The sequence below is a fragment of the Pleurodeles waltl genome, unplaced genomic scaffold, assembly GCF_031143425.1.
Source record: "Pleurodeles waltl isolate 20211129_DDA unplaced genomic scaffold, aPleWal1.hap1.20221129 scaffold_135, whole genome shotgun sequence".
NCBI lineage: Eukaryota > Metazoa > Chordata > Amphibia > Caudata > Salamandridae > Pleurodeles > Pleurodeles waltl.
Genome location: NW_027149841.1, coordinates 186566 through 201874, shown reverse-complemented (window position 1 = coordinate 201874; position 15309 = coordinate 186566). Strand labels below are relative to the sequence as shown.

The 15309-nt window shown below is 46.8% G+C and overlaps 2 non-coding genes across 2 annotated transcripts; both read right to left on the bottom strand.

The window, feature by feature from the left end:
* Window positions 1-5751: 5751 nt before the first annotated feature.
* Window positions 5752-5823, bottom strand: TRNAG-ACC (transfer RNA glycine (anticodon ACC)). Its single transcript has one exon. It is a non-coding gene; the product is annotated as a tRNA-Gly (tRNA).
* A 7904-nt stretch (window positions 5824-13727) lies between these two features.
* TRNAG-UCC (transfer RNA glycine (anticodon UCC)) lies at window positions 13728-13799 on the bottom strand. Its single transcript has one exon. It is a non-coding gene; the product is annotated as a tRNA-Gly (tRNA).
* Between the last annotated feature and the right edge of the window lie 1510 nt (window positions 13800-15309).

Genomic DNA, 15309 nt, shown 5'->3' with positions numbered 1-15309 from the left:
ATCGACCTCTGGGTTATGGGCCCAGCACACTTCCGCTGCACCACTCTGCTTCCTGTTCAAAATGCTGTGGTTATGCAGATCAGGAGCCTTCAGAGGAGTGGCATGGGATCGCTGGAGCTATTCTGGCAGGGCTCTCACCTCATTTGCCTAAGAATGTAACAAGGCGTGGTGGGTGCAGAAAATCTTCGCCTTCCCCTCTCACAGTCAGTCATAGGGGAAAGTCAAGTCCCTCTCAGTCACTAGCCATGTCACGTCTTTGTCAAGACAGAAGCACCCCCACCCGCTCCTTCTCTGTGATCCTGCGCTACCATGCTCAGGTTTTGGCCTTACCTGGGAGCCAGAGGTGCACCCGGTGAGGGCTTGCCCGGTATGAGCGTTCGGGACGTGAGTGGACTTAGGACTGGAAGTTCTGTCCATTCGAAGCAGCCAACCTTCCTGCTGCAGACAGGGGCTGTTCCCTTGGGTTTCTTTCACCTTGCTCTCGGATAAATTTGGTTGTATGCTGCAGTTGCCTGCGATGACTACAAGGTGGCGCTGCTTTCAGGTAAGAGCACAAATATGCAGAAAATGTTGGGGACTTTTGCCACATTTATCGGTGGTGGGTCTCGCACATTTTTTCCAGGGGAGAGATATTGACCTGAAACACTTTTTACTGCAGAGATGCTGCAGTTCTAAAGGCTGGTCGGGCAGAAGGGCTTAGCCGTTTCATTGCCTGCCCCCCTGCAGCCCATTTATTACCAGCAGTTGTGAGTGGTGACTGCTGTTTGTAAAATATAAAAATTTCAGGACATAGAAAGTCGCAGACGGGGCTTTTGGGATGCCTGCCTATGTCTTTGTTTATTATTTATCTAATAGCTGAGTAATCTGGTCAAGATATTTCTCTTTTTTTTAACATATTGCGTTAGAATAGCTACTGCTTTCTTAATGTATAAATATTAGCACTGCGTTGGCCGGGAATCGAGCCCGGGTTAACTGCTTGGAAGGCAGCTATGCTCACCACTATACCACCAACGCTCCGTGGTATATGTTTTTTTTAAGCTCTAGACATCACAACCCTGAGTTCAATGACTATATTGCACCAGTATCAGAGGTATTTTTGGTTTACAGACCAACATGAAAATCAGGAAAAAAGTTCTTGCAACTTGTAAGGAACTGGAGATTGAAACCAATGCAAAAGCTGCGCAGAAAAGGAGAAAGGGAAAGCAGCAGTTCAAATCATTGAAATAAGCATATATTGGCAGCAAAGGAAAAACAGCAGGGTAGAGAAATAAAACAGCTCCCGAAATTCACAGGAGATTGATAATAGCAGGACAAAAAAAGGGAATAATAGCGTTCCAAGCAGGCTCAGAAAGAAGTGCGAGGGTCCCATCTTTCGTTAATGGTCATAACTGTGCATCATTTCCTTTGAAGTGTAGGGTTGATTCTCTGACCATCTGTCTCCCTGACTTTGAGCAGAGACCGATAGTTGAGCAGTCTCTTCCCACAAAAAGCTGGCACAAGCCTGCTATTTTCCGCTGTGGCAGCGTGGAAACGAGAGAGTGGTCCTCACAAGAAAAAAAAACAATCCATGCTAGCAGAGGATGGTTTCGATCCATCGACCTCTGGGTTATGGGCCCAGCACGCTTCCGCTGCGCCACTCTGCTTCCTGCTCAAAATGCTGTGGTTATGCAGATCAGGAGCCTTCAGAGGAGTGGCATGGGATCGCTGGACCTATTCTGGCAGGGCTCTCACCTCATTTGCCTAAGAATGTCACAAGGCATGCTGGGTGCAGAAAATCTTCGCCTTCCCCTCTCACAGTCAGTCATAGGGGAAAGTCAAGGCCCTCTCAGTCACTAGCCATGTCACGCCTTTGTCAAGACAGAAGCACCCCCACCCGCTCCTTCTCTGTGATCCTGCGCTACCATGCTCAGGTTTTGGCCTTACCTGGGAGCCAGAGGTGCACCCGGTGAGGGCTTGCCCGGTATGAGCGTTTGGGAGCGTTCGGGATGTGAGTGGACTTAGGACTGGAAGTTCTGTCCATTCGAAGCAGCCAACCTTCCTGCTGCAGACAGGGGCTGTTCCCTTGGGTTTCTTTCGCCTTGCTCTTGGATAAATTTGGTTGTATGCTGCAGTTGCCTACGATGACTACAAGGTGGCGCTGCTTTCAGGTAAGAGCACAAATATGCAGAAAATGTTGGGGACTTTTGCCACATTTATCGGTGGTGGGTCTCGCACATTTTTTCCAGGGGAGAGATATTGACCTGAAACACTTTTTACTGCAGAGATGCTGCAGTTCTAAAGGCTGGTCGGTCAGAAGGGCCTAGGCGTTTCATTGCCTGCCCCCCTGCAGCCCATTTATTACCAGCAGTTGTGAGTGGTGACTGCTGTTTGTAAAATATAAAAATTTCAGGACATAAAAAGTCGCAGACGGGGCTTTTGGGATGCCTGCCTATGTCTTTGTTTATTATTTATCTAATAGCTGAGTAATCTGGTCAAGATATTTCTCTTTTTTTTAACATATTGTGTTAGAATAGCTACTGCTTTCTTAATGTATAAATATTAGCACTGCGTTGGCCGGGAATCGAGCCCGGGTCAACTTCTTGGAAGGCAGCTATGCTCACCACTATACCACCAACGCTCTGTGGCATGTTTTTTTTAAGCTCTAGACATCACAACCCTGAGTTCAATGACTATATTGCACCAGTATCAGAGGTATTTTTGGTTTACAGACCAACATGAAAATCAGGAAAAAAGTTCTTGCAAATGCTAAGGAACTGGAGATTGAAACCAATGCAAAAGCTGCGCAGAAAAGGAGAAAGGGAAAGCAGCAGTTCAAATCATTGAAATAAGCATATATTGGCAGCAAGGGAAAAACAGCTGGGTAGAGAAAGAAAACAACTCCACGAAATTCACAGGAGATTGATAATAGCAGGACAAAAAAAGGGAATAATAGCGTTCCAAGCAGGCTCAGAAAGAAGTGCGAGGGTCCCATCTTTCGTTAATGGTCATAACTGTGCATCATTTCCTTTGAAGTGTAGGGTTGATTCTCTGACCATCTGTCTCCCTGACTTTGAGCAGAGACCGATAGTTGAGCAGTCTCTTCCCACAAAAAGCTGGCACAAGCCTGCTGTTTTCTGCTCTGGCAGCGTGGAAACGAGAGAGTGGTCCTCACAAGAAAAAAAATCAATCCATGCTAGCAGAGGATGGTTTCGATCCATTGACCTCTGGGTTATGGGCCCAGCATGCTTCCGCTGCGCCACTCTGCTTCCTGTTCAAAATGCTGTGGTTATGCAGATCAGGAGCCTTCAGAGGAGTGGCATGGGATCGCTGGAGCTATTCTGGCAGGGCTCTCACCTCATTTGCCTAAGAATGTCACAAGGCATGCTGGGTGCAGAAAATCTTCGCCTTCCCCTCTCACAGTCAGTCATAGGGGAAAGTCAAGTCCCTCTCAGTCACTAGCCATGTCACGCCTTTGTCAAGACAGAAGCACCCCCACCCGCTCCTTCTCTGTGATCCTGCGCTACCATGCTCAGGTTTTGGCCTTACCTGGGAGCCAGAGGTGCACCCAGTGAGGGCTTGCCCGGTATGAGCGTTTGGGAGCGTTCGGGACGTGAGTGGATTTAGGACTGGAAGTTCTGTCCATTCGAAGCAGCCAACCTTCCTGCTGCAGACAGGGGCTGTTCCCTTGGGTTTCTTTCACCTTGCTCTCGGATAAATTTGGTTGTATGCTGCAGTTGCCTGCAATGATTACAAGGTGGCGCTGCTTTCAGGTAAGAGCACAAATATGCAGAAAATGTTGGGGACTTTTGCCACATTTATCGGTGGTGGGTCTCGCACATTTTTTCCAGGGGAGAGATATTGACCTGAAACACTTTTTACTGCAGAGATGCTGCAGTTCTAAAGGCTGGTCGGGCTGAAGGGCTTAGCCGTTTCATTGCCTGCCCCCCTGCAGCCCATTTATTACCAGCAGTTGTGAGTGGTGACTGCTGTTTGTAAAATATAAAAATTTCAGGACATAGAAAGTCGCAGACGGGGCTTTTGGGATGCCTGCCTATGTCTTTGTTTATTATTTATCTAATAGCTGAGTAATCTGGTCAAGATATTTCTCTTTTTTTTAACATATTGCGTTAGAATAGCTACTGCTTTCTTAATGTATAAATATTAGCACTGCGTTGGCCGGGAATCGAACCCGGGTTAAATGCTTGGAAGGCAGCTATGCTCACCACTATACCACCAACGCTCCATGGCATATGTTTTTTTTAAGCTCTAGACATCACAACCCTGAGTTCAATGACTATATTGCACCAGTATCAGAGGTATTTTTGGATTACAGACCAACATGAAAATCAGGAAAAAAGTTCTTTCAACTGCTAAGGAACTGGAGATTGAAACCAATGCAAAAGCTGCGCAGAAAAGGAGAAAGGGAAAGCAGCAGTTCAAATCATTGAAATAAGCATATATTGGCAGCAAGGGAAAAACAGCAGGGTAGAGAAAGAAAACAGCTCCACGAAATTCACAGGAGATTGATAATAGCAGGACAAAAAAAGGGAATAATAACGTTCCAAGCAGGCTCAGAAAGAAGTGCGAGGGTCCCATCTTTCGTTAATGGTCATAACTGTGCATCATTTCCTTTGAAGTGTAGGGTTGATTCTCTGACCATCTGTCTCACTGACTTTGAGCAGAGACCGATAGTTGAGCAGTCTCTTCCCACAAGAAGTTGGCACAAGCCTGCTGTTTTCCGCTCTGGCAGCGTGGAAACGAGAGAGTGGTCCTCACAAGAAAAAAACTCAATCCATGCTAGCAGAGGATGGTTTTGATCCAGCGACCTCTGGGTTATGGGCCCAGCACGCTTCCGCTGAGCCACGCTGCTTCCTGTTCAAAATGCTGTGGTTATGCAGATCAGGAGCCTTCAGAAGAGTGGCATGGGATCGCTGGAGCTATTCTGGCAGGGCTCTCACCTCATTTGCCTAAGAATGTCACAAGGCATGCTGGGTGCAGAAAATCTTCGCCTTCCCCTCTCACAGTCAGTCATAGGGGAAAGTCAAGGCCCTCTCAGTCACTAGCCATGTCACGCCTTTGTCAAGACAGAAGCACCCCCACCTGCTCCTTCTCTGTGATCCTGCGCTACCATGCTCAGGTTTTGGCCTTACCTGGGAGCCAGAGGTGCACCCGGTGAGGGTTTGCCCGGTATGAGCGTTTGGGAGTGTTCGGGACGTGAGTGGACTTAGGCCTGGAAGTTCTGTCCATTCGAAGCAGCCAACCTTCCTGCTGCAGACAGGCGCTGTTCCCTTGGGTTTCTTTCACCTTGCTCTCGGATAAATTTGGTTGTATGCTGCAGTTGCCTGCGATGACTACAAGGTGGCGCTGCTTTCAGGTAAGAGCACAAATATGCAGAAGATGTTGGGGACTTTTGCCACATTTATCGGTGGTGGGTCTCGCACATTTTTTCCAGGGGAGAGATATTGACCTGAAACACTTTTTACTGCAGAGATGCTGCAGTTCTAAAGGCTGGTCGGGCAGAAGGGCTTAGCCGTTTCATTGCCTGCCCCCCTGCAGCCCATTTATTACCAGCAGTTGTGAGTGGTGACTGCTGTTTGTAAAATATAAAAATTTCAGCACATAGAAAGTCGCAGACGGGGCTTTTGCGATGCCTGCCTATGTCTTTGTTTATTATTTATCTAATTGCTGAGTAATCTGGTCAAGATATTTCTCTTTTTTTGAACATATTGCATTAGAATAGCTACTGCTTGCTTAATGTATAAATATTAGCACTGCATTGGCCGGGAATCGAACCCAGGTCAACTGCTTGGTAGGCAGCTATGCTCACCACTATACCACCAACACTCTGTGGTATATGTTTTTTTAAAGCTCTAGACAATACAACCCTGAGTTAAATGACTATATTGCACCAGTATCAGAGGTATTTTTGGTTTACAGACCAACATGAAAATCAGGAAAAAAGTTCTTGCAACTGCTAAGGAACTGGAGATTGAAACCAATGCAAAAGCTGCGCAGAAAAGGAGAAAGGGAAAGCAGCAGTTCAAATCATTGAAATAAGCATATATTGGCAGCAAGGGAAAAACAGCAGGGTAGAGAAAGAAAACAGCTCCACGAAATTCACAGGAGATTGATAATAGCAGGACAAAAAAGGGAATAATAACGTTCCAAGCAGGCTCAGAAAGAAGTGCGAGGGTCCCATCTTTCGTTAATGGTCATAACTGTGCATTATTTCCTTTGAAGTGTAGCGTTGATTCTCTGACCATCTGTCTCCCTGACTTTGAGCAGAGACCGATAGTTGAGCAGTCTCTTCCCACAAAAAGCTGGCACAAGCTTGCTGTTTTCCGCTCTGGCAGCGTGGAAACGAGAGAGTGGTCCTCACAAGAAAAAAAAATCAATCCATGCTAGCAGAGAATGGTTTTGATCCATTGACCTCTGGGTTATGGGCCCAGCACGCTTCCACTGCGCCACTCTGCTTCCTGTTCAAAATGCTGTGGTTATGCAGATCAGGAGCCTTCAGAGGAGTGGCATGGGATCGCTGAAGCTATTCTGGCAGGGCTCTCACCTCATTTGCCTAAGAATGTCACAAGGCATGCTGGGTGCAGAAAATCTTCGCCTTCCCCTCTCACAGTCAGTCATAGGGGAAAGTCAAGGCCCTCTCAGTCACTAGCAATGTCACGCCTTTGTCAAGACAGAAGCACCCCCACCTGCTCCTTCTCTGTGATCCTGCGCTACCATGCTCAGGTTTTGGCCTTACCTGGGAGCCAGAGGTGCACCCGGCGAGGGCTTGCCCGGTATGAGCGTTAGGGACTTAGGACTGGAAGTTCTGTCCATTCGAAGCAGCCAACCTTCCTGCTGCAGACAGGGGCTGTTCCCTTGGGTTTCTTTCACCTTGCTCTCAGATAAATTTGGTTGTATGCTGCAGTTGCCTGCGATGACTACAAGGTGGCGCTGCTTTCAGGTAAGAGCACTAATATGCAGAAAATGTTGGGGACTTTTGCCACATTTATCGGTGGTGGGTCTCGCACATTTTTTCCAGTGGAGAGATATTGACCTGAAACACTTTTTACTGCAGAGATGCTGCAGTTCTAAAGGCTGGTTGGGCAGAAGGGCTTAGCCGTTTCATTGCCTGCACTCCTGCAGCCCATTTATTACCAGCAGTTGTGAGTGGTGACTGCTGTTTGTAAAATATAAAAATTTCAGGACATAGAAAGTCGCAGACGGGGCTTCTGGGATGCCTGCCTATGTCTTTGTTTATTATTTATCTAATAGCTGAGTAATCTGGTCAAGATATTTCTCTTTTTTTTAACATATTGCGTTAGAATAGCTACTGGTTGCTTAATGTATAAATATTAGCACTGCATTGCCGAGAATCGAACCCGGGTCAACTGCTTGGTAGGCAGCTATGCTCACCACTATACCACCAACGCTCCGTGGAATATGTTTTTTTTAAGCTCTAGACATCACAACCCTGAGTTCAATGACTATATTGCACCAGTATCAGAGGTATTTTTGGTTTACAGACCAACATGAAAATCAGGAAAAAAGTTCTTGCAACTGCTACGGAACTGGAGATTGAAACCAATGCAAAAGCTGCGCAGAAAAGGAGAAAGTGAAAGCAGCAGTTCAAATCATTGAAATAAGCATATATTGGCAGTAAGTGAAAAACAGCAGGGTAGAGAAAGAAAACAGCTCCACGAAATGCACAGGAGATGGATAATAGCAGGACAAAAAAAGGGAATAATAACGTTCCAAGCAGGCTCAGAAAGAAGTGCGAGGGTCCCATCTTTCGTTAATGGTCACAACTGTGCATCATTTCCTTTGAAGTGTAGGGTTGATTCTCTGACCATCTGTCTCCCTGACTTTGAGCAGAGACCGATAGTTGAGCAGTCTCTTCCCCCAAAAAGCTGGCACAAGCCTGCTGTTTTCCGCTCTGGCAGCGTGGAAACGAGAGAGTGGTCCTCACAAGAAAAAAAATCAATCCATGCTAGCAGAGTATGGTTTCGATCCATCGACCTCTGGGTTATGGGTCCAGCACGCTTCCGCTGCGCCACTCTGCTTCCTGTTCAAAAAGCTGTGGTTATGCACATCAGGAGCCTTCAGAGGAGTGGCATGGGATCGCTGGAGCTATTCTGGAAGGGCTCTCACCTCATTTGCCTAAGAATGTCAAAAGGCATGCTGGGTGCAGAAAATCTTTGCCTTCCCCTCTCACAGTCAGTCATAGGGGAAAGTCAAGGCCCTCTCAGTCACTAGCCATGTCACGCCTTTGTGAAGACAGAAGCACCCCCACCGCTCCTTCTCTGTGATCCTGCACTACCATGCTCAGGTTTTGGCCTTACCTGGGAGCCAGAGATGCACCCGGTGAGGGCTTGCCCGGTATGAGCGTTCGGGACGTGAGTGGACTTACGACTGGAAGTTCTGTCCATTCGAAGCAGCCAACCTTCCTGCTGCAGACAGGGGCTGTTCCCTTGGTTTTCTTTCACCTTGCTCTCGGATAAATGTGGTTGTATGCTGCAGTTGCCTGCGATGACTACAAGGTGGCGCTGCTTTCAGGTAAGAGCACAAATATGCAGAAAATGTTGGGGACTTTTGCCACATTTATCGGTGGTGGGTCTCGCACATTTTTTCCAGGGGAGACATATTGACCTGAAACACTTTTTACTGCAGAGATGCTGCAGTTCTAAAGGCTGGTCGGGCAGAAGGGCTTAGCCGTTTCATTGCCTGCCCCCCTGCAGCCCATTTATTACCAGCAGTTGTGAGTGGTGACTGCTGTTTGTAAAATATAAAAATTTCAGGACATAGAAAGTCGCAGACGGGGCTTTTGGGATGCCTGCCTATGTCTTTGTTTATTATTTATCTAATAGCTGAGTAATCTGGTCAAGATATTTCTCTTTTTTTTAACATATTGCGTTAGAATAGCTACTGCTTGCTTAATGTATAAATATTAGCACTGCGTTGGCTGGGAATCGAACCCGGATCAACTGCTTGGAAGGCAGCTATGCTCACCACTATACCACCAACGATCCGTGGCATATGGTTTTTTTAAGCTCTAGACATCACAACCCTGAGTTCAATGACTATATTGCACAAGTATCAGAGGTATTTTTGGTTTACAGACCAACATAAAAATCAGGAAAAAAATTCTTGCAACTGCTAAGGAACTGGAGATTGAAACCAATGCAAAAGCTGCGCAGAAAAGGAGAAAGGGAAAGCAGCAGTTCAAATCATTGAAATAAGCATATATTGGCAGCAAGGGAAAAACAGCAGGGTAGAGAAAGAAAACAGCTCCACGAAATTCACAGGAGATTGATAATAGCAGGACAAAAAAAGGGAATAATAACGTTCCAAGCAGGCTCAGAAAGAAGTGCAAGGGTCCCATCTTTCGTTAATGGTCATAACTGTGCATCATTTCCTTTGAAGTGTAGGGTTGATTCTCTGACCATGTGTCTCCCTGACTTTGAGCAGAGACCGATAGTTGAGCACTCTCTTCCCACAAAAAGCTGGCCCAAGCCTGCTGTTTTCCGCTCTGGCAGCGTGGAAACGAGAGAGTGGTCCTCACAAGAAAAAAAATCAATCCATGCTAGCAGAGGATGGTTTCGATCCATCGACCTCTGGGTTATGGGCCAAGCACGCTTCCGCTGTGCCACTCTGCTTCCTGTTCAAAATGCTGTGGTTATGCAGATCAGGAGCATTCAGAGGAGTGGCATGGGATCACTGGAGCTATTCTGGCAGTGCTCTCACCTCATTTGCCTAAGAATGTCACAAGGCATGCTAGGCGCAGAAAATCTTCGCCTTCCCCTCTCACAGTCAGTCATAGGGGAAAGTCAAGGCCCTCTCAGTCACTAGCCATGTCACGCCTTTGTCAAGACAGAAGCACCCCCACCCGCTCCTTCTCTGTGATCCTGCGCTACCATGCTCAGGTTTTGGCCTTACCTGGGAGCCAGAGGTGCACCCGGTGAGGGCTTGCCCGGTATGAGCGTTTGGGAGCGTTTGGGACTTGAGTGGACTTACGACTGGAAGTTCTGTCCATTCGAAGCAGCCAACCTTCCTGCTGCAGACAGGGGCTGTTCCCTTGGTTTTCTTTCACCTTGCTCTCGGATAAATGTGGTTGTATGCTGCAGTTGCCTGCGATGACTACAAGGTGGCGCTGCTTTCAGGTAAGAGCACAAATATGCAGAAAATGTTGGGGACTTTTGCCACATTTATCGGTGGTGGGTCTCGCACATTTTTTCCAGGGGAGAAATATTGACCTGAAACACTTTTTACTGCAGAGATGCTGCAGTTCTAAAGGCTGGTCGGGCAGAAGGGCTTAGCCGTTTCATTGCCTGCCCCCCTGCAGCCCATTTATTACCAGCAGTTGTGAGTGGTGACTGCTGTTTTTAAAATATAAACATTTCAGAACATAGAAAGTCGCAGACGGGGCTTTTGGGATGCCTGCCTAAGTCTTTGTTTATTATTTATCTAATAGCTGAGTAATCTGGTCAAGATATTTATCTTTTTTTTAACATATTGCCTTAGAATAGCTACTGCTTGCTTAATGTATAAATAGTAGCACTGCGTTGGACGGGAATCCAACCCGGGTCACCTGCTTGGAAGGCAGCTATGCTCACCACTATACCACCAACGCTCCGTGGCATTTGTTTTTTTTAAGCTCTAGACATCACAAACCTGAGTTCAATGACTATATTGCACCAGTATCAGAGGTATTTTTGGTTTACAGACCAACATGAAAATCAGGAACAAAGTTCTTGCAACTGCTAAGGAACTGGAGATTGAAACCAATGCAAAAGCTGCGCAGAAAAGGAGAAAGGGAAAGCAGCAGTTCAAATCATTGAAATAAGCATATATTGGCAGCAAGGGAAAAACAGCAGGGTAGAGAAAGAAAACAGCTCCACGAAATTCACAGGAGATTGATAATAGCAGGACAAAAAAAGGGAATAATAATGTTCCAAGCAGGCTCAGAAAGAAGTGCGAGGGTCCCATCTTTCGTTAATAGTCATAACTGTGCATCATTTCCTTTGAAGTGTAGGGTTGATTCTCTGACCATCTGTCTCCCTGACTTTGAGCAGAGACCGATAGTTGAGCACTCTCTTCCCACAAAAAGCTGGCACAAGCCTGCTGTTTTCCGCTCTGGCAGCGTGGAAACGAGAGAGTGGTCCTCACAAGAAAAAAAATCAATCCATGCTAGCAGAGGATGGTTTCGATCCATCGACCTCTGGGTTATGGGTCCAGCACACTTCCGCTGCGCCACTCTGCTTCCTGTTCAAAAAGCTGTGGTTATGCACATCAGGAGCCTTCAGAGGAGTGGCATGGGATCGCTGGAGCTATTCTGGCAGGGCTCTCACCTCATTTGCCTAAGAATGTCAAAAGGCATGCTGGGTGCAGAAAATCTTTGCCTTCCCCTCTCAAGTCAGTCATAGGGGAAAGTCAAGGCCCTCTCAGTCACTAGCCATGTCACGCCTTTGTGAAGACAGAAGCACCCCCACCCGCTCCTTCTCTGTGATCCTGCGCTACCATGCTCAGGTTTTGGCCTTACCTGGGAGCCAGAGATGCACCCGGTGAGGGCTTGCCCGGTATGAGCGTTCGGGACTTGAGTGGACTTACGACTGGAAGTTCTGTCCATTCGAAGCAGCCAACCTTCCTGCTGCAGACAGGGGCTGTTCCCTTGGTTTTCTTTCACCTTGCTCTCGGATAAATGTGGTTGTATGCTGCAGTTGCCTGCGATGACTACAAGGTGGCGCTGCTTTCAGGTAAGAGCACAAATATGCAGAAAATGTTGGGGACTTTTGCCACATTTATCGGTGGTGGGTCTCGCACATTTTTTCCAGGGGAGAAATATTGACCTGAAACACTTTTTACTGCAGAGATGCTGCAGTTCTAAAGGCTGGTCGGGCAGAAGGGCTTAGCCGTTTCATTGCCTGCCCCCCTGCAGCCCATTTATTACCAGCAGTTGTGAGTGGTGACTGCTGTTTGTAAAATATAAACATTTCAGGACATAGAAAGTCGCAGACGGGGCTTTTGGGATGCCTGCCTATGTCTTTGTTTATTATTTATCTAATAGCTGAGTAATCTGGTCAAGATATTTCTCTTTTTTTTAACATATTGCGTTAGAATAGCTACTGCTTGCTTAATGTATAAATATTAGCACTGCGTTGGCTGGGAATCGAACCCGGGTCAACTCCTTGGAAGGCAGCTATGCTCACCACTATACCACCAACGATCCGTGGCATATGGTTTTATTAAGCTCTAGACATCACAACCCTGAGTTCAATGACTATATTGCACAAGTATCAGAGGTATTTTTGGTTTACAGACCAACATAAAAATCAGGAAAAAAATTCTTGCAACTGCTAAGGAACTGGAGATTGAAACCAATGCAAAAGCTGCGCAGAAAAGGAGAAAGGGAAAGCAGCAGTTCAAATCATTGAAATAAGCATATATTGGCAGCAAGGGAAAAACAGCAGGGTAGAATAAGAAAACAGCTCCACGAAATTCACAGGAGATTGATAATAGCAGGACAAAAAAAGGGAATAATAACGTTCCAAGCAGGCTCAGAAAGAAGTGCAAGGGTCCCATCTTTCGTTAATGGTCATAACTGTGCATCATTTCCTTTGAAGTGTAGGGTTGATTCTCTGACCATGTGTCTCCCTGACTTTGAGCAGAGACCGATAGTTGAGCACTCTCTTCCCACAAAAAGCTGGCACAAGCCTGCTGTTTTCCGCTCTGGCAGCGTGGAAACGAGAGAGTAGACCTCACAAGAAAAAAATCAATCCATGTTTGCATTGATGGTTTCGATCCATCGACCTCTGGGTAATGGGCCCAGCACGCTTCCGCTGCGCCACTCTGCTTCCTATAAAAATAGCTGTGGTAATGCAGATCAGGAGCCTTCAGAGAAGTGGCATGGGATAGCTGGAGCTATTCTGGCAGGGCTCTCACCTCATTTGCCTAAGAATATCACAAGGCATGCTGGGTGCAGAAAATCTTCGCCTCCACCTCTCACAGTCAGTCATAGGGGAAAGTCAAGGCCCTTCAGTCATTAGCCATGTCACGCCTTTGTCAAGACAGAAGCACCCCCACCCGCTCCTTCTCTGTGATCCTGCGCTACCATGCTCAGGTTTTGGCCTTACCTGGGAGCCAGAGGTGCACCCGGTGAGGGTTTTCCCGGTATGAGCGTTTGGGAGCGTTCGGGACGTGAGTGGACTTAGGACTGGAAGTTCTGTCCATTCGAAGCAGCCAACCTTCCTGCTGCAGACAGGGGCTGTTTCCTTGGGTTTCTTTCACCTTGCTCTCGGATAAATTTGGTTGTATTCTGCAGTTGCCTGCGATGACTACAAGGTGGCGCTGCTTTCAGGTAAGAGCACAAATATGCAGATAATGGTGGGGACTTTTGCCACATTTATCGGTGGTGGGTCTCGCACATTTTTTCCAGGAGAGAGATATTGACCTGAAACACTTTTTACTGCAGAGATGCTGCAGTTCTAAAGGCTGGTCGGGCAGAAGGGCTTAGCCGTTTCATTGCCTGCCCCCCTGCAGCCCATTTATTACCAGCAGTTGTGAGTGGTGACTGCTGTTTGTAAAATATAAAAATTTCAGGACATAGAAAGTCGCAGACTGGGATTTTTGTGATGCCTGCCTATGTCTTTGTTTATTATTTATCTAATAGCTGAGTAATCTGGTCAAGATATTTCTCTTTTTTTTCAACATATTGCGTTAGAATAGCTACTGCTTGCTTAATGTATAAATATTAGCACTGCGTTGGCCGGGAATCGAACCCGGGTCAACTGCTTGGAAGGCAGCTATGCTCACCACTATACCACCAACGCTCCGTTGCATAGGTTTTTTTTAAGCTCTAGACATCACAACCCTGAGTTCAATGACTATATTGCACAAGTATCAGAGGTATTTTTGGTTTACAGACCAACATGAAAATCAGGAAAAAAATTCTTGCAACTGCTAAGGAACTGGAGATTGAAACCAATGCAAAAGCTGCGCAGAAAAGGAGAAAGGGAAAGCAGCAGTTCAAATCATTGAAATAAGCATATATTGGCAGCAAGGGAAAAACAGCAGGGTAGAGAAAGAAAACAGCTCCACGAAATTCACAGGAGATTGATAATAGCAGGACAAAAAAAGGGAATAATAACGTTCCAAGCAGGCTCAGAAAGAAGTGCGAGGGTCCCATCATTTGTTAATGGTCTTAACTGTGCATCATTTCCTTTGAAGTGTAGGGTTGATTCTCTGACCATGTGTCTCCCTGACTTTGAGCAGAGACCGATAGTTGAGCACTCTCTTCCCATAAAAAGCTGGCACAAGCCTGCTGTTTTCCGCTCTGGCAGCGTGGAAACGAGAGAGTGGTCCTCACAAGAAAAAAATCTATCCATGCTTGCAGAGGACAGTTTCGACCCATGAACTTCTGGGTTATGGGCCCAGCACGCTTCCGCTGCGCCACTCTGCTTCCTGTTCAAAATGCTGTGGTTATGCAGATCAGGAGCCTTCAGAGAAGTGGCATGGGATAGCTGGAGCTATTCTGGCAGGGCTCTCACCTCATTTGCCTAAGAATGTCACAAGGCATGCTGGGTGCAGAAAATCTTCGCCTCCCCCTCACACAGTAACTCATAGGGGAAAGTCAAGGCCCTCTCAGTCACTAGCCATGTCACGCCTTTGTCAAGACAGAAGCACCCCCACCCGCTCCTTCTCTGTGATCCTGCGCTACCATGCTCAGGTTTTGGCCTTACCTGGGAGCCAGAGGTGCACCCGGTGAGGGCTTGCCTGGTATGAGCGTTTGGGAGCGTTCTGGACGTGAGTGGACTTAAGACTGGAAGTTCTGTCCATTCGAAGCAGCCAACCTTCCTGCTGCAGACAGGGGCTGTTCCCTTGGGTTTCTTTCACCTTGCTCTCTCATAAATTTGGTTGTATTCTGCAGTTGCCTGTGATGACTACAAGGTGGCGCTGCTTTCAGGTAAGAGCACAAATATGCAGAAAATGTTGGGGACTTTTGCCACATTTATTGGTGGTTGGTCTCGCACATTTTTTCCAGGGGAGAGATATTGACCTGAAACACTTTTTACTGCAGAGATGCTGCAGGTCTAAAGGCTGGTCGGGCAGAAGGGCTTAGCCGTTTCATTGCCTGCCCCCCTGCAGCCCATTTATTACCAGCAGTTGTGAGTGGTGACTGCTGTTTGTAAAATATAAAAATTTCAGGACATAGAAAGTCGCAGACCGGGATTTTTGTGATGCCTCCCTATGTCTTTGTTTATTATTTATCTAATAGCTGTGTAATCTGGTCAAGATATTTCTCTGTTTTTTAACATATTGCGTTAGAATAGCTACTGCTTG